Source organism: Tiliqua scincoides, chromosome 2 (genome assembly GCF_035046505.1).
Source record: "Tiliqua scincoides isolate rTilSci1 chromosome 2, rTilSci1.hap2, whole genome shotgun sequence".
NCBI classification, from domain to species: Eukaryota; Metazoa; Chordata; class Lepidosauria; order Squamata; family Scincidae; genus Tiliqua; species Tiliqua scincoides.
This window is the reverse complement of record NC_089822.1, coordinates 252,868,731-252,884,106: the sequence shown is the minus strand read 5'-3', so window position 1 is coordinate 252,884,106 and position 15,376 is coordinate 252,868,731.

The following is a 15,376-nucleotide window of genomic DNA, read 5'->3' as shown; positions in this document are numbered from 1 at the left end:
CAAACACCAGTAAGGGGCTCAGGGTAGACAGGAGGGCTTTTTCGAGCACTGAAAAGCAACTTTGGAGCTCTGCCCACTGAGCCAAGCCTCCCACTCCTGTTGTGTTGTGTTCCTGTTCTCGCTGCCAGGAGGCATAAGAACATAAGAACAGCCCCACTGGATCAGGCCATAGGCCCATCTAGTCCAGCTTCCTGTATCTCACAGTGGCCCACCAAATGCCTCAGGGAGCACACAAGACAACAAGAGACCTGCATCCTGGTGCCCTCCCCTGCACCTGGCATTCTGAGGTAGCCCACTTCTAAAATCAGGAGGTTGCACATACACATTGTGGCTTATAACCCATAATGGATTTTTCCTCCAGAAATTTCCAATCCCCTTTTAAAGGCATCCAGGCTAGATGCCGTCACCACATCCTGTGGCAAGGAGTTCCACAGACTGACCACACGCTGAATAAAAAAATATTTTCTTTCGTCTGTCCTAACCCTCCCAACACTCAATTTTAGTGGATGTCCCCTGGTTTTGGTGTTGTATGAGAGGGAAAAGAACATCCCTCTATCCACTCTATCCATCCCCTGCATAATTTTGTATGTCTCAATCATGTCCCCCCTCAGTTGTCTCTTTTCTAGGCTGAAGAGGCCCAAACGCCTTAGCCTTTCCTCATAACAAAGGTGCCCCAGCCCAGTAATCATCTTAGTCACTCTCTTTTGCACCTTTTCCATTTCCACTATGTCCTTTTTGAGATGTGGCGACCAGAACTGGACACAATACTCCAGCTGTGGCCTTACCATCGATTTGTACAACAGCATTATAATATTAGCTGTTTTGTTCTCAATACCTTTTCTAATGATCCCAAGCATAGAATTGGCCTTCTTTACTATCACCACACATTGGGTCAACACTTTCATCGACCTGTCCACCACCACCCCAAGATCTCTCTCCCCAAGATCTGTCACAAATAGCTCAGAACCCATTAGCCTATATGTGAAGTTTTGATTTTTTGCCCAAATGTGCATGACCTTACACTTACTGACATTGAAGCTCATCTGCCATTTTGCTGCCCATTCTGCCAGTTTGGAGAGATCCTTCTGGAGCTCCTCACAATCACTTCTGGTCTTTACCACTCGGAAAAGTTTGGTGTCATCTACAAACTTTGCCACCTCACTGCTCAACCCTGTCTCCGGTCATTTATGAAGAGGTTGAAAAGCACCGGTCCCAGGACAGATCCTTGGGGCACACCGCTTTTCACCTCTCTCCATTGTGAAAATTTCCCATTGACCCCCAGTCTCTGTTTCCTGGTCTTCAACCAGGTCTCAATTCAGGAGAGGACCTGCCCTCTAATTCCCTGATTGTGGAGTTTTTTCAGTAGCCTTTGGCAGGTGTCCAGGAGTCCTGTGAATACCACCAGACACCACCAAGTACTACTGGTGGTACTCATACCACTGGTTAAGAAATACTGCTGTATCAGACCATTCTTTAGTCTGCCTTTAGTCCAGTGTCATGTACTCCACAAACCAAGCCAGCAAACAGAAACTCCTTCCCAGCCTTGCTACTTGAGATCCTTTCACTGGAGATTCACTGGTCCGTCAGTATGTCTCAACCTTGCCTATCCCAAAGGGTTGTAATGAGGGTAAAGGAGCATCACTTGCATTGCTTTGAGTTTCTTGCAGGAAGGGTGGGATAAAAATGTGAAAAATACATATTGTGCATCTGAAGAGGAAAGGAGGTGCTGGAAAAAGCAGTATGCTGGGACAGCCCTCTCCAGAACTGGATCAGCACCCAGGAATTTGGACTTCAATTCTTCACAAAAGTAAACAACCATCCCCTAGTTTTTCACTGTGACCTTGGTTCCTTTGGTTCATAATTTCTCATGCCCTTACCCTCAATGTATTTTTTGTCTTTCCTCCACCCCCCCCCCCATACAACCCACAGGTTTGTGCTTCTATTGTCCATTTCCACCTCCTGTTTTCTTCTCTATAAAGCATTATCTAAAACCATAGATGGCCTTTGGGCCTTTTTCCCAGGAGAAGCAGCAGCTGTGGGAAGGGGGCAATCCCAATCATGACTATGGCAGGGGAAAGGGTTCAGTGCCCCTCCCATCAAGCCACAGTCCCAATATACAGTTAACCCTGTAGCACTAAAAATGGAAAGCTCAGAAGGGCTAATCAGGTTTGGGAAGACACGTTTCAGAGACGCCCACAAAACTGACTTTCCCCTGATGAGTGATCCCTGTAATGCTTCCATGGTTTTGGCAGCTGCTGGAAGAGCCACGGTGGCTTGCAGAATGTGATGGCATTAAACTCTTCTGAAGGTTTTGGGGCAGGATCACTCACCCCAGAGGCCCATTTGCAGTGCCATCACCTTGATGGCTATCATCCAAGGATGGGCAGATCTACTGAGTGATTTACTGTGTTCTGTTCTCAAGCTGTTTATGCATCTGCTCAGCAGATTACCGTCAGTATGTGCACTTTTAGCATGTTATAGTGAGCATGGAAAATATTTTGGCTGCAGTCGAGCATACATCCTGCACTCTCATCATCTTCATAATATTTTGACTTGAAGACATTTTTCCTCCCTGCCTCTGTTTGATCAATCCACCATCTGAATATAGCCATGTGAATATGTGAGTCGTCTAGAGCCTCTCTCTGGTAGCTATCACTCCAGCTATTGCTGTGCAAACACTCTTTTCATTTTTTGCTCTGAATATCTTACATCTGAAGAAGGCTTCTGTGTAGCTCAGAAGTCCACTTCCACTATTTTAAGAACTCTTTGGGATGATGAAACCTTTGCTCATTTCAGTGGGATCTATATGATTTCCAAGGCACTTCTCAGTGAGATTGTTTACCCAGTGCCAGAAGCAGCAAAACAGGAGATGCAACCCAAAATACTTCCTATAAAAAATATAGTACTGATTGGACAAGAATTTGACCTTATGGTTGCTGGTTTAACAACACAGTTGCAGCATCTGTCAGTCCATTGAAATTAGCAGCAATCAGGACAGGGAGCAGAATTGTCCTATGTGGACTGTGGACTGTGGGTGCCTGGCACATTGACATAAGAATCCCTTCACTTCCTGCTTGTGGGCTTCCTGGATGCATCTGGTTGTCCATTGTGGGCAGGGTTGGTTGGCAACCTTCAGTCTCGAAAGACTATGGTATAAGCCTACAGCACCCGGTATTCCCAGGCAGTCTCCCATCCAAGAATTAACCAGGCCTGACCCTGCTTAGCTTCCAAGATCACACAAGATCAGGCATGTGCAGGGTAGTGCAAGGCTATTTTGTGCCCTAGGCAAGGCTAACTACTTGCACCCCCCATTTTTTTTATAAGACTTTATAATTATATCCCAGCACTGTTGTGGTATTTATTGTAAAATAAAATACATATATAAAATGGCAGTTGCATTTTTTTTACATGGGTTTAAAAAAACTAATTTTATTGAAACTGTGCTCCTCCAAGATAAGTACTGCGCCACTCTGAGGTCTGTACCCTAGGCAGTTGCCCAGCTGGCCTAATGATAGCACTGGCCCTGACTGTGGGAATCAGGGTGATCTTTGGCTTCATCCAGCAAGGCTCTTCTAGTGTTCTCCAACTTGTCTGCCTGGATGCACCCTCAGACTCTGCTCTATTGTTCGGAAACTCTGTCAGAACTGGCAGTAGGTAAACAGTTCAAAAAGCATTCCTCCCTCATGTGCTGGGGGAGCATGAGGTACAAGCCGCCATGTGTTGTTGCTTAGTTCCACAGCACAGAGAACTTCCTGTGTCTTGTGAATCAGAACTGGCTCTTATTCAACAACCCTTGAAAACATCCAGAATCCATCACTGCCCCACTTTGTCTCTGCCCCACTTTGCCCCACTGCAGTGACGTCACCCGGTGCAGGAGGCCAGCACATCACCCCTATGGACCTCCTCCCCTGTAGTGGGCAGGGTTATGCCCTGGGTGATGTGCATGGTGATGTACCATTGCCCTGTCCCTGTTGGCTTTTGGGCTATAACTTTTGATAGAAAAGAGATATTTAAACATGGTTTCATGACTATATATTATATATTGGCAACCTTCAGTCTCAAAAGACTATGGTATTGTGCTCTGAAAGGTGGTTCTGGCACAGCGTCTAGTGTGGCTGAAAAGGCCAATCCGGGGGTGACAATCCCTTCCACACCGGGAGCAAGTGCAGTCTGTCCCTGGTCTGTCTCCCTGGCTATGGGCCTTCCTTCTTTGCTTCTTTGCCTCAGACTGTTGGCCAAGTGTCTCTTCAAACTGGGAAAGGCCATGCTGCACAGCCTGCCTCCAAGCGGGCCGCTCAGAGGCCAGGGTTTCCCACTTGTTGAGGTCCACTCCTAAGGCCTTCAGATCCCTCTTGCAGATGTCCTTGTATCGCAGCTGTGGTCTGCCTGTAGGGCGCTTTCCTTGCACGAGTTCTCCATAGAGGAGATCCTTTGGGATCCGACCATCATCCATTTCACAACATGACCGAGCCAACGCAGGCGTCTCTGTTTCAGCAGTGCATACATGCTGAATAGTTATGCTGAAACATAAATAGTATGCTGAAACATAGTTTCATGACATTCTGCATGAAATTATGCTTCGATTGATACATAACATGATGGCATTATTCAAAAATACCAAGTTTTTAAAATTTTAGCCAGTAGTGGTGTCACCCCCCCATACGTGTTACCCTGTGCAGCCTGCACCCCCCGTACCCCCTTAGAGTTGCCACTGCCCCCCTGAACTGTTGTGTTTCATTCACTGACACCTCCCAAAGAAACCAGGTTTCCTGTCTCCGAGATTCCACAGAACCTGCTTGAAGTATGTGCATACACAACAAAGCATAAGAAACTATTTTCCTCCCAGAGGATTCTATTTCCCAGCTTGGCATTAACTAATTAGATATTCTATACCCTCCAACATTTCACAGATACAAATTAGACATGTATAGCAAACAATTGTCACGCCATGGATCACTATTTTGAATAGTGCCTTCCACTATTACACATTGTTAAAGGCTCTGCTCCACTTGCTGTATGTTTTCCAGGGTTCTCTGTGGGAACCTGTTCTCCATTAATTTGGAGAATGAAGGATTCAGCTCTGTTGAAAGGCAGTGTTGTGTAATGGTTTCAGAGCCAGATAAACCCATACAACTCCCCACTCAGCCATGAAGCTCACTGGGTGACCTTGGGCCAGCCACCATCTCTTACCCTAGTCTACTTTATAGGGGAGTTGTTGCAATAAAATGAGGGAGGGGAGGAAACCCTGTATGTTCCTAGGAGGAAGGGTGGGATATCAATGGAAAAATACATACTCATTTAAAAGACAAGAGGGCGCCAAGAGGGTTGTTTTGGTCAAGGATGTGCATGGGTGGGAAAACAGGTGAGGCAGAGCCTCCCTGTGTGGTGGGTGGGGAGGCAGGTGAGGCAGATCCTCCCTTGCGCATGTCACATGGTGGTGACGCGTTTTGAAAGACTCCAGTGGGAAGGCTCTGCCTCACCTACCTCCTCACCCACCTCACGTCCCTGGTTTTGTTTAAAGGTTGCTTTTCAAAAATGCAATTATCCTACCGTTTCAGCCATTCAAAATGTAACTCAGCAGCTACAGCGTGAGAGTGTGACAGACTGTGCACTTCCAAGGTGCATGACCGTTCATGCCTTTCCATGTATGCGCACTTAAGAGGAGGAACATCAACGTCCCTACTTAGAGACTTAACTTGAGACCCTTGGGGAGGGGGTGGGTGGGAACTGAAGAATGACTAGGCTAGCAACTCAGTCTCACCACACTTTGACAAGAAAACCCCCAGAGGCCAAAACAGGAGCTGTAGTTTACCAGAGACTGGTATCCAAAAATAGGGACTGCCCTTGGTGAGTAGGAACAATGGGAAAATATGGAAACCTGGCTTCTGGTTTCCTTCCTGGTTCAAACCCAGGAATTCCCTGCTTCCTTCCTCAAGTATTCAGGCATCGTCTTCATTTCCAACCATGCTCAAATGTGCTATATTCTGCTCTAGGGAGACTAGGGAGCCCTATCTCCCAGCTTCTCCCCCCCCCCCCCGCTGTGTAACCCACTTGAAATTCCAGCTTCCGAATCTCCCTCTCCCCTCCCAGCTGCTCTCTGAGTCATTTCAGTTAATCCCACAGGAGACGTCTAGACCTGCCCTGCTCAATGGTTCCCGCTACTATTAAGCAAGCTGTTTGGAGTGGATGCTTTACCTGTCCGGGCCTGCTGCACCTAGTCCTGAGGTGGCAGGAATCTGAGAAAAGCTTCATTCTGAGTGCAGATTCTGAGCAAAACATCCTTTTAGTCTGGAGAAATGGAGTGGCTGTCTTAGGGCTGAACTAGATATGATGTGGGAGAGCCGTCATCAATCAGATCTCCTGATGTATTCTTTTATTTAAGAGCACCCGGAGGCATTTTGGATCTGGGCAGTGGGCTTTAAACCCTTTTCTTTTGTGCCATTTCCCCTATTTAAATCACCTCCCCGCCCCTTCAAAGTTATATCTGAGGATGGAAAAAAGACAGGGACCTCCACCTGTCAACTTTCCCTTCCATAGCTAATAGTGGCAGAACAATGTAAATAGGAGAAATAGTACAGTCGGGAAAGGATTAAACATTCTTTTCCTATTACGATGGTACTGCTCCTGATCACTTCTTCCACCTCCTGCTTTTGAACAGAAAAGAAGTTGAGAGATCCAACCATGTTTGGTCCTCTCCATCTCTAAGTTGATTTCCCGGCATCTATAGCCCATTCCTGACTAAAGTAATATTTGCTAGAACAATATTTAACAAACTTCTGGTAGCTCAGGTGCTTTTCTGAATCAGAGTAAAGGACCACTTTCCTCTTATACCCTAAGGCTGCAATCATGTGCATATCTCCCTAAGCCCCATTGAACAATGGGACTTAGTTCCATATAAACATTGCAATGCAATATATTTTTTAGTCAAACTGCCTGATATGCTGCATTAATAGTATGTGTTTGGTCCTGTTTCACTTCCTTGCTAAACAGAAGCTACCTGGACTGAGATTGCAGCAAAGGAGAGAGGGGGGGCTTTATTGTTTGCTCTAAATCATGGTCTCAGTTTGGATCAGTTCTTCCATATTTGCCCCATAGAAAGCCTCTATGAGCACCAATAGATGGGTGTGTGGGTCTCACAGAAAACTTTGATTATTTAATCCATTGATTCTTTGAGGCCCACAAATGTGTCCAGCGCTCACTTTGGGGGTTACAGCTTTAGAGTCACAGAGTTGGAGGGTCATTTAAGAATTCTGGTTGGTTGGCAACCTTCAGTCTCGAAAGACTATGGTATAAGCCTACAGCACCCGGTATTCCCACGCGGTCTCCCATCCAAGTACTAACCAGGCCTGACCCTGCTTAGCTTCCAAGATCAGACAAGATCGGGCATGTGCAGGGTAACAAGAATTATCTAGTCCACATATTAAGAACATATGGATTCCCATGCCAGGCTGGACCACAGATCTGCCTAATCCAATGCTCTGCCCCTCTCTGCAACCAGGAAGATGCCTCGGTGAATCAGAGGTCAGCACCCATGGACAGCTGATAAGGGTCCACTACTATGGCTCCCTGAGGTGACTGATGACAGAGTGATTCACTCAGCTGAAAGGCTGCTTTGCCGCCACTTCCTCCGTCCCATCCCATCTGAAAATTGGAGTTGTCCTCCCAGGCTGCCACATTGTCAAAAGGCCGGGGGGGGGGGGGCAAACTTCCATCTGCACATGGGACAGACAGGGAGAGAGACTAGATTTGCAGATAGGAGCCTTCCTCAGAGGCCACCAAAGTAAACCTATTGAAACAGACCTTGGGGCCCCAGGCTCAACACCCACGTAGGAGGAAGCCAGTGGAGTGGAGGATGTTCTGCTGAGAGACCACTCAGACCCAGAGCTGGCCTTGTCCAAGAAATAGCATGCAAAAGACATTAACCACTCCTGTCCCCTGTGTTGGGTCATCAGAAATAGAATGCCCTGGGCTATCTTCTGTAGGTGTGGAGGGGCTGCCTGCAGAAATGGAAGACAACAAAGCTGCTCATTAATCCCTCTTAATTACAACCTCTGGGGAAGGCGATTCCAGAACTCCACCTTGTTCTAATGTCCAACCCTACTTAGAGTTAGGAAATATATCCTCAGACCACAATAGCTGTGTTGCTGGATCAGACCAAGATCCATTTTCTGCCACATACTGAGTCAGGTACCACTGAGAAGCTCACAAGCAGGGAATGGGCGGGGGGTGGTGGTGGTGGTGGTGGAAACTGTCCTGAACTTTCGGCCCCCAGAGTCTGGCACTCAGAAACATATTGCCCCTGAATATGGAGGTTCAATTTTTAACTAGCAAGGCTAAAAGCCATTCATAGATCTGTCCTGTGTTAATTTGCCTGATAAAGACTTTTATAAACTTGTCCAACCACCACATCTCGTGGCAATAAACAGTGCACTTGTTTTACTTTGTGCACGTCTGTCTTGAACCAACAACCAATCATTAGATGACCCCAAACTGCATATTATGAGGGGTAGAAATTACTCTCTCTCTCCTCTTTTCCCATGTGGTTTGTAATTTCTTAAACCTCTGTCTTGGCACTCCTACTCATCTTTTTCCGCCTACCTAGACTAAACGGGCACACAGGTGCTAATCTTTCCTTGTAAGGAAGAGGCTTCAAACTCTTGATCATTTTAGTTGCCCTTTCAGCAATTTCTCCAGCTCTACGTTACCTTTTCCAGTGTAGCCACAAGAACTATAGGCAATGTTCTACGTGTGACCATACACCAGCATTATGCTACTTGCTGATGAACCGCAGAAGGTTCACCCTGAATCTTTCCTTCTGCATTGAGAATTTGTACTTTGTTTCTTGACCCTCCCCCTCCATGTTCCTGTCTTCTTGTCTACAGGAATCATTTTGATTTTTGGAAAGCCACTGCCCATGTTCCCCTTAATCTGCTTTACACTAGGCTACACCTGCCTCATTCTTTCATGCGTTCCGAACCTGTAATCATCCATGTATAGATCCTTTCCAGTTATAAGCGCCAAACTACATGTGATGCAGAAGATCTGTGAAGAGGGTTTGATTTCTTTTTTCTTTTTAATGAGAAGTATCCATGAATATCCTCTGATTTAAAAGCACCAGTAGAAGAGGGCAAACCATTTTCACGTCCGGTGTTTTTCTGATTCAGATCACACACCCCAGCTGCTCTTTGCCTCATGAGGCAAAAACGGCATACTTATACAGTAATGGGGTGATTAGACACAAAGTGAAAAGATGGTGCTATCCTCCTGCAGCCCAATCTTATCCCCCATGATGGTGCCGGGTGCAGCGTTGCCAAAATGGCTACTGCTGCATTCAGTAGCACCACCGGGGCTGTCGGAGGTGTCCTTGGGGGAAATGGGACTTTTGTCCCCTTCCCCCAAGGAAGCACCAAGTCCCTCAGTGGGGCTTCTCAAGTCTGCACCGGCTATGTTGCCAGAGCACCGGCTATGTTGCCCCCTGCTAATTGGGTAAGAGGCACTTTTTCAAGTGGGTGCTCCTCTTTTATTTAGCAGGGGGAGAGTAACTGGCCCACCTCACCTCAGCAGTGTCTATTCGAGTGGCTGTCTGCTGGTGTTCTTTTTGCATCTTTTAGATTGTGAGCTCTTTTGGGACAGGGAGCCATTAGTTATTTTATTTTTCTCTGTAAACCGCTTTGTGAACTTTTAGTTGAAAAGCGGTATATAAATACTGTTAATAATAATAATAGAGCAGACTTGAGAACTTCCTTGTCAGGCTTTGCAACCCAACATGGAGGATAGGATATGGTGGAGTAGGGCTCCACTGGTCCCACTCCCTCCCACCCCACCCCACCCCTAAAGTCCTTACTGCAGTCTGGAGCTCTTCCCTTGCTCTGGGTGACATCCATCCAGCACTGGGCCCAGGGCTGACTGGTGCTGGGCTGGTGCCTGTGCTCCCTCCTCCTTGGGTGTCCTTATGGCACATCTGTGACACCCAGCACCAGCTCTGAAGCTCATTGCTGGGACTAGAGGCTCATAGGATTGGGCCCTGAGTTACATAGAAAGCTTCCCTTAATTTGGGAATTTTTGGAACCAGCATTGCTGATTAGCTAAGGTCGCAATCCTAACTTGCACTGGAGCAAGCAGGCTGGGAGGCCTGCGCTGTATCCAGTGCACGTTTGGGGCCAGAATCGGTGCAACCAGAGTCAAGGGTCACACTGTGTCACGCCATGTCATGCTGCACTGGCCCCAATGGGTCTACTTGGATCTCCACCACCTCGGGAGGTGGCACAAGTCCGAGTAGAACAGAGCAGCCAGAGGCCACCTGGGTATGGGGTCAGGAGCCGGCATAACCACTGGATCCTGGTCCTGCCTCCCACTCCCCGCCCCGGGAACGCCTGCCCTCTCCCGCCTTGAAATGCTTCCTCCCCGCTTCCCCCCCCCCCCGACCCCTGCGTTGACCAAGCTCGGCTGACACAAACTTATGCCGTCGGGCCTGGATCCAACTCCTTACGCTGGCCTCCCCAACTCTAAAGTCAGCGCAAATGTGTCTTATGGCACATTTGCGATACTCCCAGGCTGGCACAAGTGACTTGTGCCAGCCTAACCTGGGGGTAAGGATTGCCCTGTAAGGCAATCATAATCCGTGACGATTTCTTCTTGAGGGTGTTCTGGATGCGCAAGCAGTCCCTTGCACCATTGTGGACCTATAAATGTATTTCTCAACATTTCCCTTTTAGGACTGTCACCTTCCTGCTTATAGCCCAATGCTCCAGTGTCAGATTCAAATCCTCCCTTCTGTAATGTTGACAGTTCTTCCAGACTTAGCAGCATGTGGCAGCCTTGAGGGCCTCTACACCTTTATTTGAGTAGTTGACAAAGATGAAGAAGGTAAGAGTTCTTCTGGTTCTTGTCAACAAAATTGCATGCCACTTCCAGGTACATGGGGGATTGGCCTCCCTCCTCTCCCAGGTCTGTAAAGGGGTTTTGCTGTTTCTGAATGAAGCAGAGCTGTTAGAGCAGAACAGAGGCAGGCCTGAAATGTTAACCCTTTGGCTGCCACTAGGGTGCTCCCAGCCCTGTTTGCATGTGGGTGGATCTGAAGGTGCACAAACAGCAATCAGAAACTTGGTTTTCAAGCTCAGTGACAGAGCAGTATGGAGAAATGTCATCTGTCTCATCTGTGTACCAAAGTATCACGTGGAACTCTGGCTTGGATAACAATTATTTATGTTATCTGTAGGCTCCCTTCCTGCCCGCTGGGGCCTCTCAAGGCATCTCATACGACGTAAAAGCATGAAACAACATAAAAATTGCAATAAAATGTACATATAACATCATAAAATGCAGTTGCTTTGAGAAGGGCCTGTGGCGCAGCAAGAGAGAGCACTTGCTTTGAATGCGGAAGGCCTCCTGTTCGATCCGTGGCATCTCCAGCCTGGTCTGGGAAGGGGGAAGGACCTCCCTCTGAAGACACAGAGAATCACTGCCACTCATGTAGTTAATATTGAGTGAGATGGTCTAAGATGGCTTGCTTTGTATATTCAGCAATAAAATGTCAGCAGGAAAAGGAAGAATAAAAAGAGCAATCAGCAAAGAAGCAACAATGAAGCGACGCAAGGAATCTCTATGACAGAAAGAGCATCAGTCACACTGGTTGTCTTCTCTCTCTGGTTCAGACAACAAGCCTGCTAACAGGTGCATTTTGGGTGGTTCCCCGTCCCCTCATTATGAAACCCACTCTAGATTGACCAAAATCAAAAGTCCTGTTCAGAAATTATTCCCCTCTCTGTGCATCCCTGTATGTGGGGAGGGGATGGGGGGAGGACAAGGGGAGCAGGCCATTAAGCCCTCCTTAATGTGTCTCCATGCTCACAAAGTCCCACCACCATAATCAACATTTGTCTGCAAGGATAACGCAGGGAGAAATCCTCCCTCTGATGGATTCCAGGGTGATGACTGAGGTGAGGATCTCTCTCCATGTTCAGCACTTGTTGCTGCAGGCAAACACTGATTATGTGGTGGGAGGGTCAAGACCTCAGAAGTCTGGGGACAGGGGCTCATGTTGTTCCCCTTCCATGCAGGAACACCGGGGGGGGGGGGGAATGACTTCTGGAAAGGGCTTAAGCCTGGGCAACTTTTAGTAGCACTGAAACCTGACTGAGCTGGATTTTGGGCTCAGGTTTAAATCAGAAAAGGCTGGCAACATTTCAGGGAGTTTGATTTAATTCTGTCCTGCTGGTTGCAGTTACATTTGATTTTCTCTGCTGATGGGATTGAGGGGCATTTTTTGTGTTTTTGCAATTGTGGGAATGGGGCTGGGTGAATAACAAGTGAATACCAAGGACACATACCATGTCATTAGAACAAAACCATTGTAGTGTAGTGATACATGTGTGGGGGTTTAAAATGGGGGAGGACTAGTCAGATCCACCCCTCAGCCACAGAGATGTGAATGACCTGGGGCCACACTCTCTTTCTCAGTCTAACCCACCTCACTGAGTTGTTGTAAAGATAAAAGCAGGGGAACCAAGTTTTTAAAATACTATTTGCACACATTATTATTAACTTTATTTATACCCTCCCTTTCTCCCCACAGGGACCCAAGGGGGCTTACAACAATGGTTAAAAACATAAATGAAAAACATAATTTTAAAAAACAAGATGAAACATATTTGCAAAACATATCTTAAAAACAGCAGTCAGATAAAAGTGTAAAAGGCGCATCCAGGTACACATGTGCAAAATGTGGTCATCACTACCGACTGAAAAATTGCACTTGACAGCAGACAAGTTTCTGCACCTCCCCCAAGTAGTGCTATATTTTGGGCATGGGCACCCCTTCACTCCCTTAGTCTTTCCTTCCCCCCTTAATTTGAGCCAGGGCTTCCTGGAGTTTATCACTTTTTTCAGAGTTAGGGCTCAGCTCTGGAAAGACATGAATTGGTAATAAAAAAGTAGTCCTGCAGTGACACATTAAAGACTAGCAGATTTATTATATGGCACGAGCTTTTGTAGACCCCAGCCCCACACCATTGGATGTAAGAAAGTTTATGCTACAATAAAGCTGTTCATCTTGAAGATGCCAAGGGACTTGGTATGCATGTGTGTTTCGTGTGATAGATGAATGTGGCAAACCCCCCATCATAAGAACTGGCAGTGAACATCTGGAGAGGAAAGGAGGGGGAGATTGGAACAACTCCATTAGATTGGGGTCCCTCCTCTCAGTGCAACAATCAGCTTTCCAGCCAAGCTGGCTCCTAGAAAAATTGGCTGTCTCAGTAAGATTTGCAAAATCGTGTTTTTTTTTAGATCTATAAAATACAATGAGCACCATCCATAAAATCAGACCAGCCTCAGGCTCATCTGTATTCAAGGGAATGCTTTTGATATTGTGGAAGAAATTGATTACTATCATTTGGCTTCAATCCCAAGCACACGTTCCAGGGAATAAGCCCTGCTAAACACAGTGGAACTTCTGAGTTGACATGCGTAGGACTGTAGTGTTGATTTTAGATAGCTGCCCAGCGCCCAGGGCTGCAGCGGCACAGAAAATGGCTGCCAATGCATCCTGCACGCTAACCGGGTTGCACTGGCAGCTCCCTGGGAGAAGCGGACTTTATCCCCTTCCCCTGGGTAAGGCGAGTAGCCCTGCACTGGGGCCACTCAAGGGTTGGCATAGAATCAAGAGCCTGTTGGGCCGGCGACCTGAAACGGAGGCTCAGGATCTGGTGGAGCAGAACTCCACCAGTCCCGCCCCCTCCTGCCCTGCTTCCTCCCCCGGCACGCCTCCTGCCCACCCTCTGCCTGCCTCCCCACCTCCCCCCACGCCTACACCTACCTCTCTGCTGCCTGGTGGTATGCGTGACCGCGGAGCGGAGGAGCAGAAGTGGTCGGCTGGCGCTGAGCTAGCACTGCCGCTGGACCAGCGCTGAGGGCCACAGACTTGCCTTATGGCATGTTTGCAACAGTGCGCGCTGGTGCTAAGCTGGCGCGCACTGTATACGATTGGGCCCTGAGTTATTTGCTTTGTTCTGCAAAGTGCTTTGTAAACTTTTTCTTGAAAAGTGGTATATAATAATAATGATGCTATTGTTGATGATGAAGGTGTTATGCTTTCCCCACTTTGCTTTCACTCTCACAAGCTTGGTCATTTCCAGCCAAACAGCCATTGTGGAAAGTCCAGGGTGGAAGCAGGAACACAGTCATTCCTGAAGCCAGGAAATCCTGGGCTTGATAAAGGCATGATTCACCTCTGTCCTGGTAGTTCACCGCATGCAAAATAAAGGGGTAGGCTCTGTTGGCTGCCTTCTTCCGGGAACAGATTCCATTCCAGTATTTGTATGACTGGGAAAAAGTAAAACTCTCTCCCCTTTCCCTTTGCAGGTAGAAGGCGTTATTGGAAGCTGCAGGACTTTATCATTTTTATTCTTTGTTTAAAGAGATAAATATATTTTTTAATTATTCAGATGTATTTCAAATTGGTGTTCTAAAAAAGTGGGAATATTCATTCTTTTAACACATTATTTATTTAAATATTTTTTTCTTCACATTTTTATGCTGCCCTTCTTCCAAAGAGCTCAGGGGAGCATACATAGTTGCTTCCTTCCTTTTGATCTCACAACAACCCTGTGAGGTAGGTCAGGTTGAGAGATAGTGATGGTCCAAGGTCACCTAGGAAGTTTTTTGGCTGAGCAGGGATTTCCAGGTCTAAGTCCAACTCCTAAACCACGACACATCCTGGCTTTGCAATCATATGAAGTGGTACTAATAAATAACAGATGGATATGGACAAAACGTGTAACTATGTGGAAGAAGGACGGCACAGCGGGTGGAGTGGGAAGATGCGCATGCACCCACTTTTCCCTATGTGATCTGACATGCTGGTTCAGTAGTATCATCTGAACTGCCCCAATTATTATTACCAGTAAACTAATATTATTAGGCTTGAACCCCATTTTTCCTCCAAGTTCAACCAACTTAGGTCGCAAGCCTATGGAGGTCTACTCAGAAGTCCCGTTATAGTCAATGGGGCTTATGTATGGATAACATTGCAGCCTTACACAGTTCCTTTCCCCTTTTATCTTCACAACAATCTTATGAGGCAGACTAGGATGAGATAGTGACTGCCCTAGGGTAACAGTAGGATCAATGATGATGATGATGATGATGATGATGATTGCAGTAGCAAGAACAAAATCAGTAGCAATATAATATTTTTACTGGCAGCTTTTCCTGATTTGGGTCATATTGGAGGAAAACTTTGCTGGCCTCCTCCTCCTTCTGACAAAGGTTCAGGAGTGGGACAAGAAAAGAGAGAGACTTTATCTTATCTTGCAACCAAACACAAAAGATTCCTTTGGCTCAGACAAAGAGCCAGGAGGCGGAGAGTTTTGGAGCC